The sequence below is a fragment of the Octopus bimaculoides genome, chromosome 30 (assembly GCF_046866305.1).
Source record: "Octopus bimaculoides isolate indiv1 chromosome 30, ASM4686630v1, whole genome shotgun sequence".
NCBI classification, from domain to species: Eukaryota; Metazoa; Mollusca; class Cephalopoda; order Octopoda; family Octopodidae; genus Octopus; species Octopus bimaculoides.
In genome coordinates this window covers 3685596-3713095 of record NC_142957.1, presented here as the reverse complement: position 1 = coordinate 3713095, position 27500 = coordinate 3685596, and the positions used below count along the sequence as shown (strand labels likewise).

General features: G+C 37.7%; 2 protein-coding genes across 5 annotated transcripts in view; one reads left to right on the top strand and one right to left on the bottom strand.

Moving 5' to 3' along the window:
* LOC106867080 (acyl-coenzyme A amino acid N-acyltransferase 1) overlaps window positions 1–27500 on the bottom strand; it is a 224087-nt gene that overhangs the window by 16117 nt on the left and 180470 nt on the right. The window lies entirely within an intron of this gene.
* Window positions 4327–27500, top strand: part of LOC149130136 (uncharacterized) — a 173129-nt gene continuing 149955 nt past the window's right edge. Inside the window, exon 1 of one of the 3 annotated variants that reach the window (XR_016239196.1) lies at window positions 4327–4472. The gene's annotated coding sequence lies outside the window, so the exon portion shown is untranslated. The remainder of the gene's footprint in view (window positions 4473–27500) is intronic. The other 2 variants (XM_089346170.1, XM_089346175.1) reach the window with 2 other exon arrangements.

Sequence of the window (27500 nt, the reverse complement as noted above, 5' to 3'; positions counted from 1 at the left end):
TCCATGTTGGTCCTTGGCATGTTGGTAGAGTATGGAGGATCGTCACTGAACAATTGACGAACTTACGTCCTGGAGCTCCTATCAACGTATTTTGAGCGAGGAATTGCGTGTCGTGAACTGAAAGAATGGTTGGAAGTTGATCCGTACCTTTTTTTTTGGAAGGTAAACACTAGTGGTGGAAGCTGGTGCTACGGAATTTGCAGATGTGGAAGAGGTGAAGAAAAAAACGACGAAGACGTTAAACGGCATCACTTTGCAAGAGTCCCAGAACTGCTTCGAACAGTGGAAAACGCATCTGGACCGATGCATTGCTTCAAATGGAGAATACTTTGAAGGCGATAAAAGTGTAAACATGTAAAACTAATAAAATAACATTACAAAATCACAGTTTCTTTTGGGTTCCCCACTTCGTATTTATTAGGTTGGTGCATAATTATTGCAGCTTTTTGTTTTCAATAAATTTTATTCAACAAAAACAATAACAACATAAAACGAAAACATCTTTAAATGATTATTCCGGAGCATATTCACCATCTACTTCAATTTCTGCTTGGTGTTTTGTTTACATTTTTTGTTACTCTTTTACTTGTTTCAGTCATTTGACTGTGGCCATGCTGGAGCACCGCCTTTAGTCGAGCAAATCGACCCCAGGACTTATTCTTTGGATGCCTAGTACTTATTCTATCGTCTTTTTTGCCGAACCGCAAAGTTATGGGGACGTAAACACACCAGCATCGGTTTTCAAGTGATGTTGGGGGACAAACACAGACACACAGACACAGACATACATATATATATATACGTATATATATACGACAGGCTTTTTCAGTTTCCGTCTGCCAAATCCACTCACAAGGCTTTGGTTGGCCCGAGGCTATAGTAGAAGACACTTGTCCAAGGTGCCATTCAGTGGGAATGAACCCGGAACCATGTGGTTTGTAAGCAAGCTACTTTCCTCGCACAATCACGGGACATTTCTACATTGTCGTTCTTTCTAGGAAGCATTGAAATTCATAAAATGCAATACTATCTTACAGGTGGGTCGACATCATGCTAGAAATAACTGCCAGATACCTTAAAATTTGACTCGTTTTTTTCATATAAGATTGAAGGACACTCAAATAACCATCTGTAAACTATTGTCTTGCAAGGTCATCACACATCATGCTGCTAGAAATAGAAGCCAAGTGCCTTGAAATTTGGGTTGTCATTGGAGGCCAGTTAAATGTACATACACTTAGTTCCACATAATGCTAGAAATAACAGCCAAGTGCCCCGAAATTTGAGTTAGGAATACGATGGAAGGATACTTAAAACAGTCTGAAAATAGTCTTGCAAGTAGTCTCATCTTGTTAGAAATAACAGCCAAGTGTCCTGAAATTTACTTTGTCTTGCATATATAACATTGAAGGACAGATTATGAAGCAGCTGAATGATATTTTTAGAAGCTCTGTAAAAATATCAGCCAAGTACCTTGAAATTTGTATTTCATAGGAAAATTTATGCTACTTAAAGTAGCATCTGTAAACATATTGTCCTATCAGTAGTCTCCCATGATGCTAGATATAGCAGTCAAGTACACTGAGATGAAAATTTTTCTTCAGAGGCAAGTGAAGGATAGTTTAAGAGACATGTATTTTCCCTCTCAGCTGATACTCCCCCCCCCTTACAAAATAAAAGAAGCACACACTCACACACACACCACATACATACATTAATACATAAAAGATTAATAGAAAGAGACGTTGGTTGCATGCATGTATGTATGTATGTATGTATGTATGTATGTATGTATGTACATTGACACCTACTTCTCTATTCATAAATATTTTGTATATGCTTAAACGTTTAAACTTTTATATCCCGGAAACTTCTTTAAAGCTTTTATATCTACCAACCTTTTAGGGAAAATGAAACCCTTTTCTTCCCTACATTCTACATTTTATATTTTATATTGCTTTCTTCCTTTTATTGTATCCCATCCTGCTTTGCATTACTCTCTTTTCTTTCATCTTCCTCTCTTCTTCCCCAACTAACAGCGTTACTCTTTCGTCCTTTTTGCTCACGAAAATCTAAGCAAGTTACCTGAGGTACACCAACACATTGTTTACAAACGCACACACACACACACACACACACACACACACACACACACAGACAACACACGCACACATACATACATATATACATACATACATACATGCATACATACATACATACATACATACATACATACATAAATACATACGTACACATACATACAATCATACATTTAGCTATCCATCCATCCATATATATATATATATATATATATATATATATATATATATATATATATATATATATATATATATATATATATACATATATATATATATATATATATATATATATATATATATATATATATATATATATACACATATATATGTATATCCTGTTATTTGTACCTATTTCAGTCGTTTGACTGCGGCCATGGTGGAGCACCGTCTCGGAAGGTTTTAGTCAAACAAATCGACCCCAGAACATACATTTTAAGCTAATCGTGTTCTTTTTGCCGAACCGCTATATAACGAGGACTGAAATACATCAGCATCGATTGTTAGTCGGTGATGGGGGGTGAGAGGAACTTAAACACAGATACACACACATAAATATATACTTATTTATACTCCGGGATTCTTTAAGTTTCTGTCTACCAAATCTACTTACAAGGCTTTGGCCGACCCGAGGCTAGAGTAGGACACAGTTGCTCATGCTACCATGCAGTGGGACTGGACCCAGAACCGTGTGGTTGGGAAACAATCTTCTTTATTTCATTAAATTGGTCATAAAGGCCTCATGCAGAGAAAAAGGAAGCTGCGGGCTGGACAGAGACATAATGTTATATTAGATGAAGAATGATGATTAATGGGAGAAACAAGTGACGCTTGTTTCCCCAAAACATTGTTCTCTTATATATGAAGCAACAAACCTTTTACAACTGTTCATTGATAAAAAAAGAGGCAGTACGCCTCTTACTTTGTTAAAAAGAATAAGGTTTCAAACCCCTCATCGATTCATAACACTGACGCTTTTAACATCTTATCGATAATCCTCCCCAGCATCGCTTGTGACCACATACGCCGCCATCGCCCACGCCTCATTCAAGTACAAAGCGGGTGACGTGTCGGCGTCGCCCGGCCACAAACGATATTTCTCATTGAGCCCCTCCAGTCTACGCAACACGAGCAATGTTATGACCGCCACAGCTATCTGCGGAGGCCATTCGGGATCCCGTGTGCAGGTTAAAGTTGCTCCCTTATGGAGCTTTTCCAACACCTTCTCCACCTCTCCGCCTCTATAGAAGAAGACCAACAATTCGTCTTCCTCCATAGAATGTTGTACGTGAGATAACTCATGTAATGATAGTTAGAATATGCTAAACACACATGGAGAGTAAACCATGTGGAACATCACCTTCACTCTTCTGCTAGTAGCAGAATAATTTAGTCCTAGATGCCATTTAATAAATTGATGGTTCATTTTGATAGTAAGTTCGGACTCATATTTCGGAGAGTTCTATGAAAATTAACATCCACATCATGTGATGTATTACAATAATTATCGTAGATGTAGGTTTCAGGACTAATGAATGACCGTTACTTGAACATTTGCGCTATCAGCCCTATCGTAAGCATTTGAGACAATGATATTCCATTGTCTCACACGCTACTGTCTTAACAAAGGAAAGAACACAACACACATTGGGATATAAGTAAATCGACGGGATGATCATGACCGAAACGCCCCTGATCATATTCTTGTCACTAGTGAAGAACAAGCATACTTTACAACCAAATCAAATATATTCTGGGAAACGAGATAAAATTGTTGGGTTTGCATTTTAGTAATTAGAGAGATGAGGTCATGTCTTTGAGCAGATATCACCATCCCAGTAATCGATAAAAACAATGGCGTTTGATTTAGAAAAGCGTCAAGTAGATAAGAATAGTCTCCGGAATGTTTTCAGGACATATGAAAAAAACATTTTGGTAATATAAAAGATGTCGAGGATACATAACATCGTGGTCGAGGGCGCTAGTCACGACAACAAGGTCGTGGTTTGAAATCCTGGAATGAGAGATGTATTGTGCGCGAAACACTTCATCTCATGTTGCACTGCGAACATTTCAATACTAGACGAGTAGGAATTTTGACTAGCTGGAAAATGAATTTATTTTCCGGATATTAAAGAATTGCAGCCAATCACATACGTCAAGAGAAAATACTGCCACTCTCGTTTGAAAAAAATACACTTAGATAATTATTGCAACACAGTAATTCATTCAATATGCTTTTCGGATGCCAGCTGGAACGTGAGACAAAATCTTATATGAAGCAATAGAAAATACACACATCAGTGGATAAAACTTGTTTAATTTCTGTGAAAAATTCAAACTGAAGTCATATTTGGAGCCGGCATTATAGAGGTAAATCAATTTTTGCTACTTTTCTTTTAAGATTTAACATTTAAATATATGCACACATAGATATGATTTATTTATCCCTCTCTCTCCATCTTTTTATAACTACGCAACTTAATACAATATTGTTGTTCCTGACGATTCTTTGTGGGTGATCATTTCGTTCCGAGCAACCATAACGTTGTTACACGCACCTAAGAACTATTATTTAAACGTTTGTTCGTCCTGTTCATCCTATATATAGACTTACTCATAAACACACATGCATAGGTGTGGCTGTGTGGTGAGAAGTTTGCTTCCCAACCACATACTTCCAGGTTCAATTTCACTGCATGGCAACTTCTTCTATAGCCTCGGGCCGACCAAAGCCTTGTGAGTGGATTTGGTAGACGGAAACCGAAAGAAGCCTGTGATCCTCACACATACATACGGTTGCGCTCTCTCCCACACACACACATCACAAGGACGATTAAAACAACACATACATACTCAGAAAAATAGATATACGCACAGTCTCACGTACACACACCTAACATCCCCACCGACACAAAAACACACACAAACACACATACACACGCACTCACAAACGCACTCACGCACACACACGAACAAACACATATACACATACACACACATGCGCACACACAACACCCTAACAAATATTAATCACACACATACACACTCACACAAACGTGCACACACATACACACACCATCCTACCATAGATAAAAAAACACACACATACTCATATACACATGCCACACACGCACACATACAGACATAGGCATACACATACATATGAACCATCACACACATAAGTTTGATTACACACACACACACACACATACCACAAGGTATTTAAAACAACACACCCACTCAGACAGAGAGACACACACACACTCCCACACTCACACAAAACACTCCCACGCACACACACAGATGCACACATACATACACACACATACGCACACATACGTACACACCCTCACACACACACACACCACAAAGACGATCAAAACAACACATACACACTCAGATAAAGAGATATACGCACAGTCTCACGTACACACACCTAACATCCCCACCGACACAAAAAGCACTCAAACACACACTCATATACACATTCCACAATAAACTCTGGGACCAATAAAAACGGCACACACACACACACACACACACACACACACACACGGACACAAACACACATATATACACACACATAGAGATGTGCACAGAACCAGTCCCAAAAACCAGTGAACCATGACAGACTGTCACAGACCAACCAAAAATAAAAAAATCTTCTTTAACTCTTCTTCCCTCCCACCCCAGCTAGCCAGTCATACTGTCTCTTAAGACAGTAAAACATTCCTTCAATATACACAAGAGAAAAAGGCCAGGTCAGTTCCTTCTCAATTTTATTCGATTGTCAAAGAATATGTATGAGAATATGTATATGTATATGTATTTTTCCATATGTGTATTTTCATACACTGTTTTTAACACTGTTTTTAACAATTTCACCTTAATATGACAATCAGTATGTAACACTACAAAGTTCATACAAAGCTTTATACTTTAAATATATTTTATCATCAAAGAATGTATATATACATTTTAATACTCAGACTGTTTTTTAACATTTTTTATTATTCTCAAAGACTTTTGATAATCTTTTTCTAAAAAGTGAAACCGGTTAAGTAAATAAATATTTTTTAAAAATAAGTGCATTTTCAAACTTTCTTTCATATATATATATATATATAGACTTTCTATAACTTTCTCTCTCTCTCTCTCACTCTCTCTCTCTCTCACTCTCTCTCTCTCTCACTAACTCTCTCTCTCTCTCTCTCTCTCTCTATATATATATATATATATATATATATATATATGCGTGTGTTTTTGTGTGTCTTTGTGAATATTTTTGCCCCCCCCCCCCATCCGAGTCGACAGCGGGTTTTTTACGACCACGTAACATAGCGGTTCGTCAAAAGTGACCATTAAAATATGTACTAGGCTTACGAAGAATAAGCGTTGAGGTCAATTTCTTCGTCTAAAAGCCTTTCAGGTGGTGCTCCAGCATGGTCGCAATCAAATGACTTAAACAAGGAAAAGAATTAACGAAAAAAAAAATATATTTAGATATGTGTGCGTGTAGATCTCTAAATGTGCATGAATATTTATACATGAATTATTTACGTATATATATATATATATATATATATATAGTTTTATATAAATATATATATATATATATATATATATATATATATATGTTTAACCTCGTACACATGTGCATATATTCACACACACAAGCAGATACCCGCCCACACATATATATATTTATATATGCATACAAACATGTACATAAATACACGCACGCACATACATAATCACACACAGGTACACTTACACACGCACACATACACACACATACACACATATATCTGTGCATGTTTGTGTATGCATATATATCCTGATGCATCTATATATAACCATACATGATTACATATGACACCGTGTAGCAATTCTTTGTCCTAAAATCCTAGACTGCCGCCTATAAAGTTGTTCCTGGCTTAGGTACAAGGTCAGTAGTTGTTGTTTTGTGGGGGAAGTGGACAGTCGACTAATTCGACTTTAGCACCTCAGAGGTATGAAAGGCAAAGAGGTCTTCAGATGGAAAGGAACTCAGAACATGAATAGCCGATAGAAACGCTGGCTGCAAAGCATTTTGTCCGAAATGGTAACAATTTTGACTTCACTCGAAAATTAATATCCAAAGGTAATAAAGAAGACCAAATCTAAGTCCATTGATTGTGGTCGCTCTATCATCATTTATGAATGATAACTGTGCAAACTAAGAGCTAATCGTATTTCACAGGAATGTCTATATGTATATATTTAAACATTCAAACATTATATTTAATGTTTCTAATATGTGTTATGAGTGTTCCCATTATCGGGCTTTTCTTACTAGGGTGTGGGAATCAAACAGATTTTCGCTTTCCTTTCTAATTCCTTCTAATTTGAAGGCGGATTTTAAAATTCAGAACAACGTCGTAATTTTTTGTTTCGTTTGAAACAATTCAACATTACAAACACTTGATTTACCATATAAAGAGTTATCAATGAAACATCTAAACATCTCAAATAGAAACAAATACGTTTTATTGGAATTAAATACGATTAATGTTTACACAAAACTAATTAAAACATATATGCTGCAAATAAAAAGAAAGACTTAAGAAATACTATTGACTATGTAAAATCGATTCCAGATAAAGGAAGAGTACTTCAGAGAATTATAACATTGTTTTAATCTCAGTAGAAAAATAGTATTTCTTATTTTCGATCCTGAATATATTTAGGAAAGAAATATAAAAGGAACCTCGGTGTCAAGACTAATTACGGATCGGGACGCTGTATCTGGCAATATATGTATGTATGTATGTATGAATGTATGTATGTATGTTTATGCCGGTTTGGTCGACGTCAACTCGACCAAGCCTGGTGATGTAGGGTTTACTTGAAGCCCACAAGAACTGAAAACATGTCTTGTTAAATGGATGGCGGTACCCCTTAGCACGGGCAGTTAAAAATTCTGCGTGGGCGTCCTGCATGTCGAAAGACCTCTGGGATTGAGGCACCCTCAAATTTTGTTAAAGCATGACTTTGGGAGAACGCCACTCTGATATAAAACTGGATATGTAGGGAATGGTATTGAACATTTTGGTGATCATTTGCTTGTACTTGAGATCATGGTGAACTCACACCGGTAAACGTTCGACCCTTATTGATACTAGATATCTTGCGTCGGCTGCACCCTATTGCAATGATCTGTGGTTTAATCCAAAACAATGGACCGGGTCTATGTGGTGGTGTGCAAGCCTTATTGGACCTAAAATTTTGTACAGGCATTGCTGACTATTTTGCTTGGATATTCCTGTTTAATATTATCTTTTTAATTTTAGCTCTATACTTTTTAACCGTACAACTTACTTTTTCTTTCAAACGTCCTGCGGTGATGGGAAGACGGCGAAGCATGCAAATCTGACGAGATGGAAGCATGTATTTAGTGGTATATACACGAGTGTCCTATGGGATTTTGGTAGCATGTGTGCTTAAGCAGTTGAATTCAGCAAAACCCTGCTTACCTAGAGACCGGAGACAATGCTATATAACTAAATGAATGGGGCGATAACAACTGGATATCCTCTGATCACGATTGTGTACTTCGGTCAGTATGCTTATCCGATACAAGCTCTACTCAATCAGGAAACATTGGCTTGTGACGCAGATATGTTTATTATGTTTTCCATCATTTTGCTAATGATGGAATAAAAGAATTAGATGTAAAATTATGATAAGTCAGGGCAAACAACAACGTCGACAACAACACTCTAAGTAAAACACTCACACAAAAAACACATCAAGAATATGTGCCTAATATTGGCCTCGTACTCAACATCAAACAACGCAATTTTTTGCGTCAGACTCTCTATCATTACATGATACAACGCCATATCGTTAGCTAACAAGAAACATCTCTTAGGAGTGACGCTCAGATCTTTTCTGAGACTCATCAAAATTCAGCGGGTGTTGCTTCTGGAAAACGCCTAGTAGATAAGAAGGATTTCTGGAATGTTGTCACGCCTACATATGACATGTACCATGATTGATAATATAATTGGTGTCCAAGGTGTATGACCGCGTTGTTAATGGTGCTGCATTTGCGATAACGAGATCGCGGTTTCAATTCCTGGATCGGGAGTTGTATTGTGTTCTGAAGCCAAACACTTCATCTCATATTGATTTGCGAGGTTTAGGAATGGTGAATTGCTAGAAAACGGATTTATTTTCCGGATATTAAAGTTCAGTCAACCACATCCATCGACAGAAAATACTGACACTACCGTTAAGAAAAAAAAAACACATAATGAGTTATAACAATTGTGTACTGCGGTCAGTATGCTTCTCCGATACAAGCTGCAAAATGAGACAATAACCTTTCATGAGGTAAAAGAATATTCACATAAGTGGATAAACCTTATCTAATTTCCGTAAGAAATTAAAACTGAAATCATATTTGGAGCTGGCATTATAGAAGTAAATCAATTCTTGCTACTTTCCTTTTAAGATTTAACATTTATGTTTATACACACACATACACAAACACACATATATATGATTTATTAATCTGCCTCCCGCTTTCTCTTATTGTATCTATCTATCTATCTATCTATCTATCTATATATCTATCTATCTATCTATCTATCTATCTATCTATCTATCTATCTATCATTCTTTCTATACATAAATGCGTTATATATATATATATATATATATATACACACACACACACACACACACACACACACACACACACACACACACACACACGCACACACACACACAAACACACACGCATAGATACTATTTATGGGTGATATCTTCAGTGTTCATTCCTCAAAGTCTGCATCGGTTGTCATATTTTTGTGCTTTTCCTGCATTTCTATCCCGTTTGTGCATCAGGTATTTGGTTGATATTTCCTGTTCCTGGATTGTAAACGCTTACGCTTCAAAGCGGGAGGAAGTAATCCGGTCTTTGGTCCATGATAGAATGCTTTGATGATCAATGTCCCTATCATTTCTGATCTTTCTACTAACTTATCCTTGCATAGTCTTCTGCTCATATAGGCTCATCCTTTCATCTGATAACACTTTGCGGTAGAGTCTGTTTTCCTATATATTTATTCTGTTGTCCGTAAAAAAGAAAAAAAGTTCGTTTTTTGTGCTTTGCTTATGTTCCCCTTCGTTTTCCGTCCACGTTTTTTTCACGTCCTCTACCCGGATATGCATCTATATGTACATGTAGATGTAGGTATGTACATATATGTATGTATATATGCATATGCTCACATATCATTTGTATTATATATATATATATATATATATATATATATATATATATATATATATATATATATATATATCTGTATATATATATATATTGATGCGACCACCGAAGATGCAATTAGCACTATATCCCTATCTCCCGGGCTGGGTTTGAACCCGTACTCTGGTCAGTTGGGGAGAATGGTATTTCCTTTGTCTTGTCGGCAGCCACAGCTATTTTTAGCGTAGCTGCCCCTTTCCGGTCAGCGAAAGTTAAAAAAAGGCACCATAGGAATTTTACCGACTGACCCATCCTGGCAGGGGGAAAAGTAGCACAATCAGCTATGGTATTTGGGATGAATAGGAGTTAGCAGAGAATTCTGGCCAGTGGAGTTGTAGCAGCTAGCCGAGGCAGTCGAGCTGTAGCAGCCAGCCGAAGCAGTTGGGGGACAGCAGTTTGCCCGTGGAGATGGGGCTAGTCGGTTGAGATGAAGTGACGATGAGAAAGAGATAGCCAGTGTGGTAGCGGTCGTCCGAAGCAGTTGTACAGAGATGAAGATGAAGAATAAGTCTGACAGAGAGAATGATATGGTCAGCAGAAATGTATAGAGTCCCAGAGAGAGAGAGAGAGAGAGAGAGGGACAGAGAGATGGGATACTGGCAGCCAAATGCGATGGCAGTAGTCAGTGGTTTACCTCTTGGATTATAGTTTTGTGAATTCAGGAGGGAACAACAGAGGATGCGGGAGGAGTTCCGCGGACTGAGTAGTGATGTCGTATGTTGTAAGAAGCAGATCGAAAAGCCCAATGAGAGGACGGAGCGCATTGAGAAGTTTTGTGCTGCCGAGCCTGAGGTCGCTAAACCTGAAGTGGTTGCTGTTGCTGCGTCATCACGTGATGCTCCGACGTCTGGATGCGGGTCTCCTGGAGTTGAAAGTAGCGGTGTGGTCCCGGCTAGGAAGAAGCCACAAGAGGCGTTGGCTAGAGCTCTGGAGTTCGGGTCCTGTATGAAACCGAGCAGCGGAAATTTACGAGTGAGTGGAAGCTCCGGATTCAAAGCACGGAGGGTAAAATCCGTGAAGTTGAAGGACTTAGTAAGCGGAATGAGGAGATGACTGGCGTGTGTTGGCACTGTGAGAAAAGCGGACGCAGGCGGCGAGACTGCTACAGTTGGCGGCGAGAGAGGTTTTGAACTGCAGACCTCAAGTTGAACCCGAAGAAGTGCAGTCTGTTTCAGAAGGAAGTAACGTACCTGGGACACCTGAGTTGTGACTGCCCAGCAGGAAATAGAGTCGAGAAACGAAGAGGAGCTGGTGTTGAGGGGCAACCACCAGCCAGACGTTCCAAAGTAGCCCCACACTCGAGACGGCATGCAGGGTCTGTGATTGACAGCCTAAGAGTGAACGGAAAAGTTAACGGCCGGACGTGTTCTCTAGTGATCGATTCGGCCTCGGGACAGACTTTTGTGAGGTCCGATGTGTTGCAGGATCTAGAACTGACTGAGACATCGTAGCAGTTGTGTGGAGTTACCGGACATTGTAGTGAGCTGAGAGGGCCAGTTAATGTCCGGATTGATGTTGCCGGATTGGAAGTTGTGCTTCCTGTTTACGTGGTTGAAATGGAGGATCTGTGCATTTTAGGGTTGGACTATTTAACGTCCATGGATTGTCAGCTGGACATCGAATGCCTATGGAAACATGCCAAGAACAGGAACAAAAGAGAAAATGGGACAGCCCGGAATTTACTGCAAACACATCTAATAGAATTCATGTGGCGTTATGAATTCAAGGACGAGATCTTCCAGAAGCCATTGCAACAAATTCGACACCTATATCCATGCGTTTGAAACATTACAGAGTATAAGTATCTACGAAGCATAAGTATCACATTTATTTTGAAACTTAACTTCAAACTTCATTTGTTTTCTATTTCGATAAATTCTCTCTGTTGAAAATTATATTTTTATATTTTAAATAATTTGCAATTTCAGGAAATATGTTCTTATATTACATTTGTGTTTTCTAATAAGGTGGACGAGTGATTGATAGATAGATAGATAGTAGATAGATATCAGTAAGTAAGTAAGCCAAAGTATCAACTCAAACCAGCAGCCAGACAGACAGACGGACACACAGATAGCTCAGTAGGCAAGCAGGCAGACAAGCCAGCAGCAGGCAAGTAGGCAGACAGGCAAGCAGGCTGACAGGCCAGCAATGGGCATGGAGGCAGACAGGCAAACAGACAGATACTTCATTAGCAGTGAGCGCTTTCACTTCTGACCGCTAATAGCATGACAGTGCCGAAAGAAATTTTACATGTGTGACTGAAAAGAGAAAACAAAGAAAAGAAAGAACTTTTGATGGACTTAATGATGGCAAACCCTTGATTATGTTCACGCAATGTCACACCGTTATATGCTATTGAACTGTTATGTAATGTTTTGAAATGTATTCTCATGTTTATGTAATGCTTTATTCTCATGTTTTTGATGTTATGTAAAAAGAAAAGGTTACCGAACGCATGGTCTTCGTGTTGTTTCTTCCTCCCCTCCTTTTGCCTGTGTTGTTCTTCGTTACGTGCTCCAGCCGGGGCTTTATTATCGGTCATGTGACCGAGACGAATTTGCTAGCTCACTGGGCGTGAACGTTCGCGCGCGCGCGTCCCCTATTCGGTGTTAAGGAGGTGCTTCGCGTGCGGGCATTCGTAACAAAATATATATACATATATAAATGGAACAAAAACGCAATAGAGGACAATAAAACATTCGGAGAAATAGTCGATACAAAGGCGAAGAGGGGAAACAACAATTAGGACAGGCAAAAAAAGGCGGGTCATTCGTGGCTTTCTTTCCTCAGTCAAGTCTAACACGTCACGACCATTTTGGCCAATCACACCTGCGATGGTTCGATCTGGTTGGCACCCAAAAGTCTCTCTCTCTCTCGTTATATATATATATTTATATATATATATATGTAAACACACACACATATATATGTGTGTGAGTGTGTGTGTCCGTATGTGTGTATGCGTATATGTGTGTGTATTCATTTGTCATTTTTTTTTCTTCTCACCCATAACGAGTTCAGCACCAGCCCCCGACGTGCGCTATCCACTCCCACTACTCCAAATTTGCCCAAATTTTTCATGCAACCGTCAACTTACATTTGTAAAAACGAGATATTTGCGTCGTTGAAAGTAACCTTCACAAGTATCATAGCACTTGCTAACAATTACAAAAACATGCTGCTGCGCCTATTGCGAATTTCCGATTTAAGCAGTGATAAATTTACAATTGTTCCGAGTAGAAATTATCTCAAAAACAATCCTCTTGACAAACCGTAGATAAGTAGACATTTAATATAAATTTTAATACGGAATAGGTAGGATAAGAAGAAATGAGTGGAGCAGAGATTCGCTTAGGAGATCATAGTATGTGTGACAAAAGAATTTAAATAAACTAATAATAGTTATGATAATAATAACAATAATAATAATAATAATACCCAAGGCACACAGAGCTGTGCTTGGTAGTGAAGTGAAAGCACGTTATAAAAATAAAACTACTGAAAAATAATAATAATAATAATGATAATAATAATAATAATAATAATAATAATAATAATAATAATGATAATAATAATACCCAAGGCACACAGAGCTGCGCTTGGTAGTGAAGTGAAAGCACGTTATAAAAATAAAACTACTGAAAAATAATAATAATAATAATAATAATAATAATAATAATAATAATAATAATAATAATAATACCCAAGGCACACAGAGCTGCGCTCGGTAGTAAAGTGAAAGCACGTTATAAAAATAAAACTACTGAAAAATAATAATAATAATAATAATAATAATAATAATAATAATAATAATAATAATAATAATAATAATAATAGTCGTTTCTGCAATAGGCACAAGGCCTGAAATTTTTGGTGGGGTGGTGGTGAGATAGTCGATTACATAGGACCCAGTACTACACTAGTACTTAATTTATAAACCTTGAAAAGGTGAAAGGCAAAGTTGAACTTGGGGGAAATTGAAATCAGAACGTAAAGATGGGCGAAATACCACTAAGATTTTTGCCCGGCGTGCTAACGATTCTGCCAGCTCGCCACCTTACTACTACTACTACTACTACTACTACTACTACTACTACTACTACTACTACTACTACTACTACTACTACTGCTGCTACTACTACTACTACTAATAATAATAATAAAGAGCATCACAGCAAACCACTGCACGTACCCAAGGCACACAGAGCTGCGCTCGGTAGTGAAGTGAAAGCACGTTATAAAAACAAAAATACTGAATAATAATAATAATAATAATAATAATAATAATAATAATAATAATAATAATAATGTTAATAATAATAAGACTAAAACAATGCCTATTGTTATAGGTGCCCTGGGAATGAGACTAAAACAATACCTATTGTCATAGGTGCCCTGGGAATGACAGCGAAACGGGCTGATTAGTACCTACCTCAGATACCAGGAAGCCCCAAAATGGCTGAAGTTCAAAAGATAGGGCTCATGGGAACTGCCCATATCCTACGTAAAATACTGTCTATGTGATCTCAAATTTTAAAACAAACACATAATTTTCGTATGGTTTCTTAGACATTCTCTAGAACAACCCTATGTTCAAATCCAAATAAATGGTACCCTAGGCATAACACCTACATGAAATTCTAACTTGTTGTCTCTTGAGGTTTCTGAGTGAGACTTGGATCCAACTTGTACAAATGCAAAACAAAAGTCAAACATAAAATAATAATAATAATAATAATAATAATAATAATAATAATAATAATAATAATAATAATAATAATAATAAGTGGGAGGGGGTCAAGGTAGAAGATATAAGATCTGCTCTCAGGAGGTCAAGCAAATGGAAGTCTCCAGGAAAGGATAAAATTCCTAACTTCTGGTTGAATGCCTTCCCAGAAAGTCATGAACTGCTAACAAAACTTTACAACGATGTTTTGCAAAATCCTAGTTTGATGCCCTCTTGGCTAGTTAATGGTTTAACATTCCTGCTTCCAAAAAATGAGGAAACAAACGAACCAAAAAATTATCGACCCATAACCTGCTTAACAACAATGTATAAGACGCTAACATCTGTCCTAACCGAGTACACCTATAGTTTTTTAATAGAAAGTAGCATATTCCCTAATGAGCAAAAGGGATGTAAACGTGGATCTTATGGTTGTAAAGATCAGCTACTCATCAATAAGATGATCTTAGAAGATTGTCACAAGCGACACAAAAACTTGTCAATAGCCTGGATAGACTATAAAAAGGCCTTTGATAGCCTACCACATAGCTGGATTAGGAAATGTCTGGAAATGTATAAAATAGCTCCTACTCTGCGAAACTTTTTATCCGTAAGTATGAGACCATGGAGAACCACACTGATGTTGAACAATGACAATGAATCTCTAAATGCTGGAGATATAAGAATTTCATGTGGCATTTTCCAGGGTGACTCACTATCACCACTCCTCTTCTGTCTAGCCCTAATACCGCTCTCAAAATTGCTCAATGATGCACAGTATGGTTATAAAATATTTGATAAAAATATAAATCATCTCATTTACATGGATGATTTAAAGCTCTTTGCAAAAAATGACCAACAACTCAAAGGCCTACTAGCGATTGTTAAACAATTCAGTGATGACATCAGGATGCAATTTGGCCTTGATAAATGTGCAAAAGCTACCTTTATCAAAGGAAAAATGACAAATACATCTAATGTGAACCTTGACCAGCAAAATGTCATAAAAGAGTTAGAACCAGCGGAGAGCTACAAATACCTAGGGGTAATTGAAGGGGACAATATCAAGCACTCAGTGATGAGGGAAAGGATCAGAAGAGAATGTTATCGCAGGGTGAGAGCAATACTGAAGACAGAGCTGAACGCGAGAAACAGGATCGAAGCGATCAATGCTCTAGCCATACCAGTCGTGACTTACAGTTTTAACATCGTTAACTGGTCAATTACTGAAATATGTAATGTTGACAGAAAAATACGAAAACTGTTGACAATGCATAGAATGCACCACCCTAAGGCAGATATAGAACGTCTTTATCTGCCAAGAAAAGAAGGAGGCCGAGGACTTTTACAGCTGGCATTATCAATGAAGGTAGCCACAATTGGCCTAGACACCTATCTGAAAAACTCTGAGGACTGGATGCTAAAACTTGTCTTAAAATATGAAAGCAAGAAAGCATCTTACTCAGTAACAAAACAGGCAAAGGAATATCTAAGTGAATTCCAATTGCAACAAATTCAAGAATTAGACGAACTAGAAACACCTGCAGAAAAAGCTAAGCGCTTGAAAACCCGTGCTAAAATTGCTGCCTTAGCTATTATGACTGAAAAATGGTATGGAAAACCTCTCAATGGCAAATACCCAAAGAGAGCGAATAATGCAGATATTGACAAAGCCCTTACCCACCAATGGTTAATGGCCTCTGGCTTGAAATCAGAAACAGAGGGGTTTATCATAGCAGCCCAAGATCAATGCCTACCTACAAAGAACTACCAGGCCAACATATTAAAGAACGGCAGCTCCCCATTATGTCGTATATGCCAACAACAAAATGAGACCATCGATCATGTTGTCTCCATGTGCAGTCTGCTTGCGCCTACAGAGTATCTCAACAGGCATGATAGAGCTGCACAATATATTCACTGGGTAATATGCAAAAACCTGGACTTGCCCCATGATAAAAACTGGTGGGAACACAAACCACCCCCAGTACTTGAAAATGATCACATTGCACTCCTCTGGAACTTCACCATTCAAACTCACAGAAAGATAGACGCAAATAGGCCAGACATCATACTGAAAGACTTCAGACAAAAATCATGCCTCCTCATTGATATGACTGTCCCAATCGATATAAACGTATCTGTCAAGACCTACCAAAAACTGAGCAAATATAAAGATCTTGAAATAGAAATTAGCAAAATGTGGAATCTGAAGACGAAAACAATACCTATTGTCATAGGTGCCCTGGGAATGACAGCGAAACGGGCTGATTACTACCTAGATCAGATTCCAGGAAACCCCAAAATGGCTGAAGTTCAAAATATAGTGCTCATGGGAACTGCCCATATCCTACGTAAAATACTGTCTATGTGATCTCAAATTTTAAAGCAAACATAATTTTCTTATGGTTTCTTAAACATTCACTTGAACAAAACTGTACAAATCCAAATATATGGTACCCTAGGCATAACACCTACATGAACTTCTAACTTGTTGTCTCTTGAGGTCTCTGGGTGAGACTTGGATCCAACTTGTACAAATGCAAAACAAAAGTCAAACATAAAATAATAATAATAATGATAATAATAATAATAATAATAATCCTCTCTGCTGGAGGCACAAGGTCTCTAGTTTGTGGAGAGGGGACTATTCGATTACATCGACTCCAGTCTTCCACTGGTACTTAATTTATCGTCCCCGAAAGGATGAAAGGCAAAGTCGATCTCGGCGGAATTTGAACTCAGAATGAGCGGCAGACGAAATACCGCTGAGCATTTCGCCAGGCGTGCCAACAACAACAATAACAACAACAAAAACAACAACAACAACAACAACAGCAGCAGCAGCAGCAGTAACAACAACAAAAACAACAACAATTATAACATAATAATAATAATAATAATAATGTTAATAATAATAATAATAATTATAATAATAAATGCCCGGATGCAGTACCAAGCAGTGGCTCTCGTGGCTTCTGATCTTAATTGATTGGAAGTGTTATGTACATTGTTTTGTCTGGGTATAAAAGATCGGATACAGTAAATATTCTGCTTAATACCACTGATTTGCTTGTAAGTTGTTTGACCATAACCAGTTGAGCAGAAGTAGAGGGGAACATCATAGCCATGTGTCGAGAGGAATTCTTTGGAGTTTGAATAATTTACCTTTGGAAACATGGGTGTTTTGTTCAACATCCTTCAACAAACCTTATTCAGGGACCTTTAGAGCGGGATAGGCTACTCGACCCGAAGAAAATTCCAACTGGGCCCCACCTGCGAGGTCATGCGCTGTTTATCTTTGTTTATCTTGATATGAGATCACCATGTCACGCACATATGGTTGTGATGGATGTGCCTGGTGTAGCCTTATCAGACGAGTTGTCATGATGGGTCACTTTGACGGCATGTCCTGCTTTTTCACTCAATAATAATAATAATAATAATAATAATAATAATAGTAATAATAATAATAATAATAATAATAATATGTGAAGATCAAATATATATTTCGTGTGTTTAATTGGCATCAGATGAACATGTCCAAGTAGAAGAAAATCTATTTTAACACCCAATTTCACAAATCCATGAACGTAATAATAATTAATATTAAGTCGAAATAATTCGCCGAGGTCGTCTTTGCCTCTTATCCTTTCGGGGTCGATGAAATAAATATCAGTTGCGTATTGGGATCGATGTAATCAACTTACTCCCTCCCCCGAAATTGCTGGTGTTGTGCCAAAATTTGAAATCATTGTGTAGGAGAAATAAAACATAACACAGCATTACTCATTAATGAGCATCGTATCAATCATTTAACAAATTATAAAGTGAACGGCTTGGAAAGTGTTTCATCTTTATGCGTGTTTGTTTGGATTGAATATGTGTATGGATGCATGTTTAGGCGTGGCCGTGTGGTAAGTCACTTGCTTAAAAATCTGGTTTCGGGTTCAGTTCCACTGCGTGGTACAATATGCACATGTCTTCTAATGTAGCCTTCATAAGTGGATTTGGTAGATGGAAACGGAAAGAAGCCCATCGTGTATATTCTTTTACACGTTTCAGTCAATTGACTGCGGCCGTGCTGGAGCTCAGCCTTTAGTCAAACAAATCGATCCTAGGACTTAATCTTTGTAAGCCTAGTACTTATTCTATCGGTGTCTTTTGCCGAACTGCTATGTTACAGGGACGTAAACACACCATCATCGGTTGTCAAGGGATGCTGAAGGGACAAATACAGACACAAATGCACACACACACACGTACACACACACACACACATACGACGGTCTTATATGAGTTTCCATCTATCAAATCCACTCAGATGGCTTTGGTCGGCCCTAAGCTATGGTAGAAGACACTTAACCAATGTGTCATGCAGTGGGACTGAACACGGATCCATGTGATTCTTACGATATAGCCACTCCTATGCATGTATACGTCTGTCTGTCTGTATATATGTATCAGTGTGTGTGTGTGTATTTGTGTCCGTGTTTGTCCCCAACCACCGCTTGTCGACCCGTGTCGGTAACTTAGCGGTTCACCAAAATACTCCGATAAAATAAGTACCAGGAGTAAAAAATTAAGTACACAGGTCAATTAGTTCGACTAAAAAGTTCTCAAGCCTGTATATATATCTCTATATATACAGATAATCCTTTCCGATCCATGTTCGTTAAAGGAATTGTTCATTACACGAGTAATTGAAATACATATAAATAGAAGAAAGCCGTTTCATGCCACTCCCGAAATCCACATAAATATATTTTACACCTTAGCGTTTATACGAAAGGAAATCATGTAAAAGGTCGTATGTAGTGTGAGTGTTCAGTTTGGTTAACCACTAAAACACCAGCTTGAACAGAAAAATGTGGTGCAGAAATTACGTATCAAAGGCGATAAGAAGTGGTTGATCATTGAGCGGAGAGACATACATTATAACAGATAACGATCAAGAAAAACATTTAGCGTTATTCAAGAACATTCATTTTATAATTTATAACATAAACAGAGTATAAACATAAGTATAGGTGCAGGAGTGGCTGTGTGGTATGTAGCTTGCTTACCAACCATATGGTTCCGGGTTCAGTCCCACTACGTGACATCTTGGGCAAATGTCTTCTACTATAGCCTCGGGCCGACCAAAGCCGTGCGAGTAGATTTGGGAGACGGAAACTGAAAGATGTCTGTCATGTGTGTGTATGTGTTTGTGTGTCTGTGCTTGTCCCCCAACATCGCTTGACAACCGATGATGGTGAGTTTACGTGCTTGTAACGTAGCAGTTCGGCAAAGGAGGCCGATAGAATAAGTACTAGGCTTACAAAAAATAAGTCCTGGGGTCCATTTGTTCGATTAAAATGGCGGAGCTCCAGCATGGCTTCAGTGAAATGTCTCAAACAAATAAAAGAATAGTACCACGTAGTTTTGAAATTAAGCAAAGGCTCTTATAGCTGTTTCTAGAATAGCTAAGTATGTGGATCAAGTTATTGATTAAAGAATTCCTTTTAAGCAATTTATTTCGTTGTTAGAGAAAGAAAAAGAAAATGCAGAAATGCATAATATCCTTAATTGAGGATATTCTTCGTTAGCAGTCTTTTGGTAAACCATGGAATTCTCAGATAAATGTGTTTGGTATTTTCATGATCGAAGAGTGAGTAAAGTTTCTAGGAAAGTCCCTGGGAAAGGTAAAATGAGGTTATCAGTTGCGTCTTTGCATAGAAAGTGTATCAGATTTGGAAGGCCTTGGAAGAGTCTATTATAATGTAAATGAGAAATATATGAGAGTAGACAGAGATTAGTCAGGTACAGTGAGGGTGGTTTGACTTGGGGGTTAAGGGGATGAATGTATACACACACATACATACAGAGGGACATACATATATACACCGGCACTAAAAAATGCAGACACAGACTCATGCAGACAAATATGAAGTGGCATATTCCCATAGATATACACACAGTCAGATACACACAAATACGCGGCCATGTATATACATACATACGTATGAGTTTAGAGATGGCCATAAAAATATTTCTTTGCACACACACACACACACACACACACACACACACACACACACACACACACATACACACACATACACACACACACACAAATTCTTGCATAATCATCGTATATATGTATAGAGAGATAGATTAGATTAAGTGAGTAGAGGATAGATAGGGTAAATTAAGTGAGAGGAGAGGAATGTTTAGTAATTAAGGACGAGAAAAAGCAGACGTATAAACGCCAGTCGCCTCATTGTATATTTGACTACCAAGGTGGGCCAGAATCATTAAATCGCCAAACTGGAAATACTCAGGACCGGATGGGGAACAAAGATATCGACTGAAAAATTTCCCAGCACTACACTGATGAGTAGCCAAGCAAATATATAAAAGCATCAAAAACGTTGTACAAATCCCAAAGTGGCTGACCACAAGTAAAACAATTCTTTGCCAAAAGGATCCCAACAAAGCAACGCAGTGGATAATCACCGGCCTATCACCTGTCTGCCCCTGATGTGGAAGCTGATGGCAGGAATAATATCTAAATAGGTGTATGGTTTCTTGGGAATAAATGACAAAACGCCAGTGGAACAGAAATGGTGCAGAAAGAAAAGCCGGGGGACAATTACAGACTAATATGGTCATACCACACAGCCGCGCCTAAACATGCACACATACACTGAGTAATATGGTTGCAGAAAGGAAGCCGAAAGGGAGACAGAAGTTGTAAGCAATAGCACAGGATCAAGCATTCAGGACTAACTACATAAAAGCCAAAAAAAGAAGAAAACAGGTAAATTCCCAATGTAGAAACTGTTTATCCGAATACTCACAATAAACATTTGGAAGCACTTTGACAACCAAAATTTGCTACCAGAAGAAGTGAAAAGTTTTCTGAAAGAAGGCTCGAGGAACTCACAATGTATTACACACAAAGCAATTCTAAAAGCGAGAATATAAAAATCATATGGCATGATTCAACTCTAATGGATCGATGAATGTCTGAGTATATTCTGTATTGCAGACAACTTAAGAGAGTTAATTAGCTATAGCGAAACTGTAAAGAATTGGAAAGTATATCTCTACTCAGTTGACACAGCCTTAGGAAAAGTTAATATCAGGTAAGGAATTCTCCATGAAGACTCGTTTATCTCTATTAATATTTGTGTTATGCTTAACGGTCCTCAATTTAGTACTAAGACAGGCAAAGGCAGGGTATCAGTTTAGAGATGTTAAAGGAAATATTAATCATTTGCTCAAGCTGGACAATTCGAAGCGTATTAGTTCCTTAATACGAATTTTAAGACTCTTCAGCAAAGATATGGGTGTTGAATTTGGCATAGATAAGTGCACGACATAAGTAAAAAAATGGGACAGGTAGTCAGGAGAGAAGGTCAGATAGCAAGAGAGTAAAATCACTGAAAGCAGAGAATCCTAAGTGCTTAGGAGTATTAGAGAATCTGACAGTGTACTAACTATGGAAATGGAAATAAAAATAGATAAAGAGTACATCAAAAGGGTGAAGAAGCTAATGAAAGGAAAGCTACCTATTCTAAATCTAGTAAAGGCTGTAAATACTTTGGGAAGTATCGTTACTTCGGTATTCAGCAGCTTTTGTTGATTGGAAGAAAAGATCTGAATTAGCAAATCTAGACAGAAGAACTAGGAAGGAATTCAATATGATTGGAGGACTTCACCCTAGATTAGGAAGAGCAAGATTGTACTTACTTTGAATAACGAAGGTGGAAGAGAGTTAATATCAGTAGAAGTCAGCGAAGAGTTAGCTATAGTAGATATATGTAATAGTGAAGAAACTTTATGAGCTGCTAGAGTTACAGTAGGAGGTAGGAAAGCAAAAAGCCAAATGAAATTAAAGCCAGAATAAAGAAGGAAGATTATTTAACCAACAAGAGAAGGTATTTGCATGGTAGATTCCTAAAGACAGTTGCAGGAAATAGTAATGGTGAGATATGTTAATGGTTGCAGAAAAGAAGCTGAAAAGGGAGAGAGAGTTTGTAAGCAACAACACACGATCAAGCATTCAGGTCTAACTACATAAAAGCCAAAATAGACAAAAACCAGGTAAATTCCCAACGTAGGTTAGTTAAATCAAAAGAAGAAAGTGTTACTAATATCGTAAGTGAATCTATCAAGCTGGAAAAGAAAGAATACAAGAAATGACATGACAAGCTTTGGAAAATAATCCACTGAGAGATATGTAGAGAGCTAGGATTTGACCATACTGATAAATGGTATGAACATGAACCTAGTAAAGTGCTAGAAAGTAAAAAGTAGAAGATGTGGCATTTTAACATTCAAACTCACAGAGCAATAGAATCTAAAAGGTCTGTTTTAGTATTAGCAGATAAAAAGAATAGAAAGCGCTAGGTAATTGGCTTTACGGTCAGAAATAGTTACAAAATCCTTATAAGAGGTATAGGAAAAATAGTAAAGTAGCAGAACATAGACATTGAGTTACGGAGTCGATGGGAAGTGGGGGTAAAATGTTTCCCCGTTATTATAAATGCATTAGGAATTATTCCTAAAGATTTGCACAGATGAAATGAAATAAATATTAAATCTAGTTTAGTGAGGCTCCAGAAAACAGTGTTATTAGGGACAGCAAGGATACTTAGGAAGTTTCTTGACATCTAAGGTTACTTGATGTAGCTCGACGTAGGAAATTTTTTCCAACAATCTAAACTGTTGTGTGTAAATGGAATAATGATAAATTGGTAAGTGGATGCTCACGTGAACAACTTAGGGAATTAGTACCGTCCTTACTCTGTAGCACCTGCATCTGCGGGAGTCCTGCGGCAAGTTACACAGGGTGAACTGGACGCCCCTAAACCTTAGAGAGAATGTTGTACTTGACATAACCCATATAATGAAAGTTACAATATGCTCAACACACATGGAGAGTGAACCACGTAGAATATCACCTTCATTCTTTTGCTAGTAGCAGAATAATTTAGTGCTAGATGTCATTTAATAAATTGATGGTTCATCTTGATAGTAAGTTCGGACTCATATTTCGGAGAGTTCTATGAAAATTAACACCCACATCATGTGATGTATTACAATAATTATCGTAGATGTAGGTTTCAGGACTAATAAATGTCCGTTACTTGAACATTTGCGTTTTCAGCCCTATCGTAAGCATTTGAAACAATGATATTCCATTGTCTCACACGCTACCGTCTTAACCAACAAAAGAACACAACACACATTGGGATAAAAGTAAATCGACGGGATGATCATGACCGAAACGCCCCTGATCATATTTTTGTCACTAGTGAAGAACAAGCATATATTACAACCAAATCAAATATATTCTGCGAAACGAGGAAAATTTGATGGGTTTGCATTTTAGTAACTAGAGAGATGAGGTCATGTCTTTGAGCAGATATCACCATCCCAGTAATCGATAAAAACAATGGCGTTTGGTTTAGAAAAGCGTCAAGTAGATAAGAATAGTCTCCGAAATGTTTTCAGGACATATGAAAACACCATTTTGGTAATATAAAAGATGTCGAGGACACATAACATCGTGATTAAGGGTGCTAGTCACGACAACAAAGTCGTGGTTTGAAATCCTCGAATGAGAGGCGTATTGTGCACGAAACACTTCATCTCATGTTACACTGCGAACATTTCAAAACTAGAGGAGTAGGAATTTTGACTAGCTGGGAAATGGATTTATTTTCCGGATATTAAAGAATTGCTGCCAATCACATTACACCACTGCCACTCTCGTTTAAAAAAAAACACACTTAGAGAATTATTGCAACACAGTAATTCATTCAGTATGCTTTTCGGATGCCAGCTGGAAAGTGAGACAAAATCTTATATGAAGCAATAGAAAATACACACATCAGTGGATAAAACTTGTTTAATTCCTGTGAAAAATTCAAACTGAAGTCATAGTTGGAGCCGGCGTTATAGAGGTAAATCAATTTTTGTTACTTTTCTTTTAAGATTTAACATTTATATATACACACACATATACATGATTTATTTATCCCTCTGTCTCTATCTTTCTATAACTATGCAACTTAATAGAATAATGTTGTTCCTGACGATTCTTTGTGGGTTATCATTTGGTTCCGAGCAACCATAACGTTGTTACACGCACGTAAGATCTATTATTTAAACGTTTGTTCGTCCTGTTCATCCTATATATAGACTTACTCATAAACACACATGCATAGGTGTGGGTGTGTGGTGAGAATCTTGCTTCGAAAGCATATAGTTCCAGGTTCAGTTTCACTGCATGCCAACTACTTCTAAAGCCTCTGGCCAACCAAAGTCTCGTGAGTGGATTTGGTAGACGGAAATCGAAAGAAACCCGTGATATATATATATATATATATATATATATATATATATATATAGAGAGAGAGAGAGAGAGAGAGAGAGAGAGAGTGATTTTCTATAACTTTCTCTCTCTCTCTCTCTCTCTCTCTATATATATATATATATATATATATATATATATATATATATATGCGTTTGTTTTTGTGTGTGTCTTTGTGACCATGTTAGCCCCCCCCCCATCAGAGTTCACAGCGGGTTTTTTACGACCACGTAACATAGCGAAGAATAAGCCTTGAAGTCAATTTCTTCGTCTAAAAGCCTTTCAGGTGGTGCTCCAGCATGGCCGCAATCAAATGGCTTAAACAAGGAAAAGAACTAACGAAATAATATATATATTTAGATATATTTAGATCTCTAAATGCGCATGAATATTTATATATATATATATATATATATATATATATATCTTTATATATATATATATATATATATATATATATATGTCTAACCTCGTACACATGTGTAGGCATTCACACACACAAGCAGACACCCGCCCACATATATATATTTATATATAAATACAAACATGTACATAAATACACGCACGCACATACACACAGGTACACTTACACATACACGCACATACCTGTGCATGTTTGTGTATGTATATGTATCCTGATGCATGTTTATATAACCATACATGATTACATATGACACCGCCTATAAAGTTGTTCCAGGCTTATGTACAAGATCAGTAGTTGTTGTTTTGCGGGGCAAGTGGACAGCCGACTAATTCGACTTTAGCACCTCAGAGGTATGAAAGGCAAAGTGGACTTCGGCAGGAAAGGAACTCAGAACATGAATAGCCGATAGAAACGCTGGCTGCAAAGCATTTTGTCCGAAAATTAATATCCAAAGGTAATAAAGAAGACCAAATCTAACTCCATTGATTGTGGTCGCTCTATCATCATTTATGAAAGATAACTGAGAAAACTAAGAGCTAATCCAATTTTACAGGAATGTCTATTTATATACATTATTTACATTATTTACATTTGACGGATTTTTGTCCTCATCTTGTTTCTTGTTAACACAACGTCTCGGCTGATATACCCTCCAGCCTTCGTCAGGTGTCTTGGGGAAATTTCGAACCTGGGTTCTCATTCCTAACGATGTTACTATTATTATATTATTATTAATATTATTACTATTATTAATCAGGTCGATGCCGTGAATCGAACTCGGAATCTTGGGGTTAGTAGCTCGCGCTCTTAACCACTACGCCGTGGGCAATTATGGAGTGAATTTTAGGGCTTATAAATCTATTATTTTTCTATCATTCCTCAATACCGGTTCCCATATGCTATTCATATCTGCACTCGGTCTGCTTAGGAGATTGTGGTGTCCTAGCATATGTGCTGCTTCTTTTAGTTTTCGTATTTTCCAGTGCTGTTCCCTGTCTATTATTTTAACTTCATCCCACAGGGGGAGGTGGTCTCCATTTTGCCATACATGATCAGCTATACCCGATTTATCAATATCTCCTCGTGTCACAGCTTTGCGATGTTCTTCTACCCTTATTTTGAGGGGGCGACATGTTTCGCCTTTGTATAACCTACCACAGCTGCATGGGATGGAGTACACGCAGTTTTTGGTCATATTCTCTTTTGTTGGTGGTTTTACCCGAAGGAGATATTTGCGAAGTGTTGTATTGCTCTTGAATACTGCCCTGATATCATATGGGCCGCATATCTTTTGTATCTTTTCGGAGAGGCCTTTCACATAGGGTAGACAGACTGTAGACAGTTTATTGGTTTCATCCTCTCTTTTCTTCATAATTGGAGTAGATAGTATGTTCTTGGGGTAGTTATTTCTTAATAGATTGTTACTGAGCTTGATCATTTCTTCGTGGTGGGTATCACAATCGCTACTTATATTCTTTGCTCGATGTTTTAGGCACTGAGCAATTCCTCTCTTTACACTGTATAGATGATGGGAATTGAAGTTAAGGTATCGTCCAGTGAAG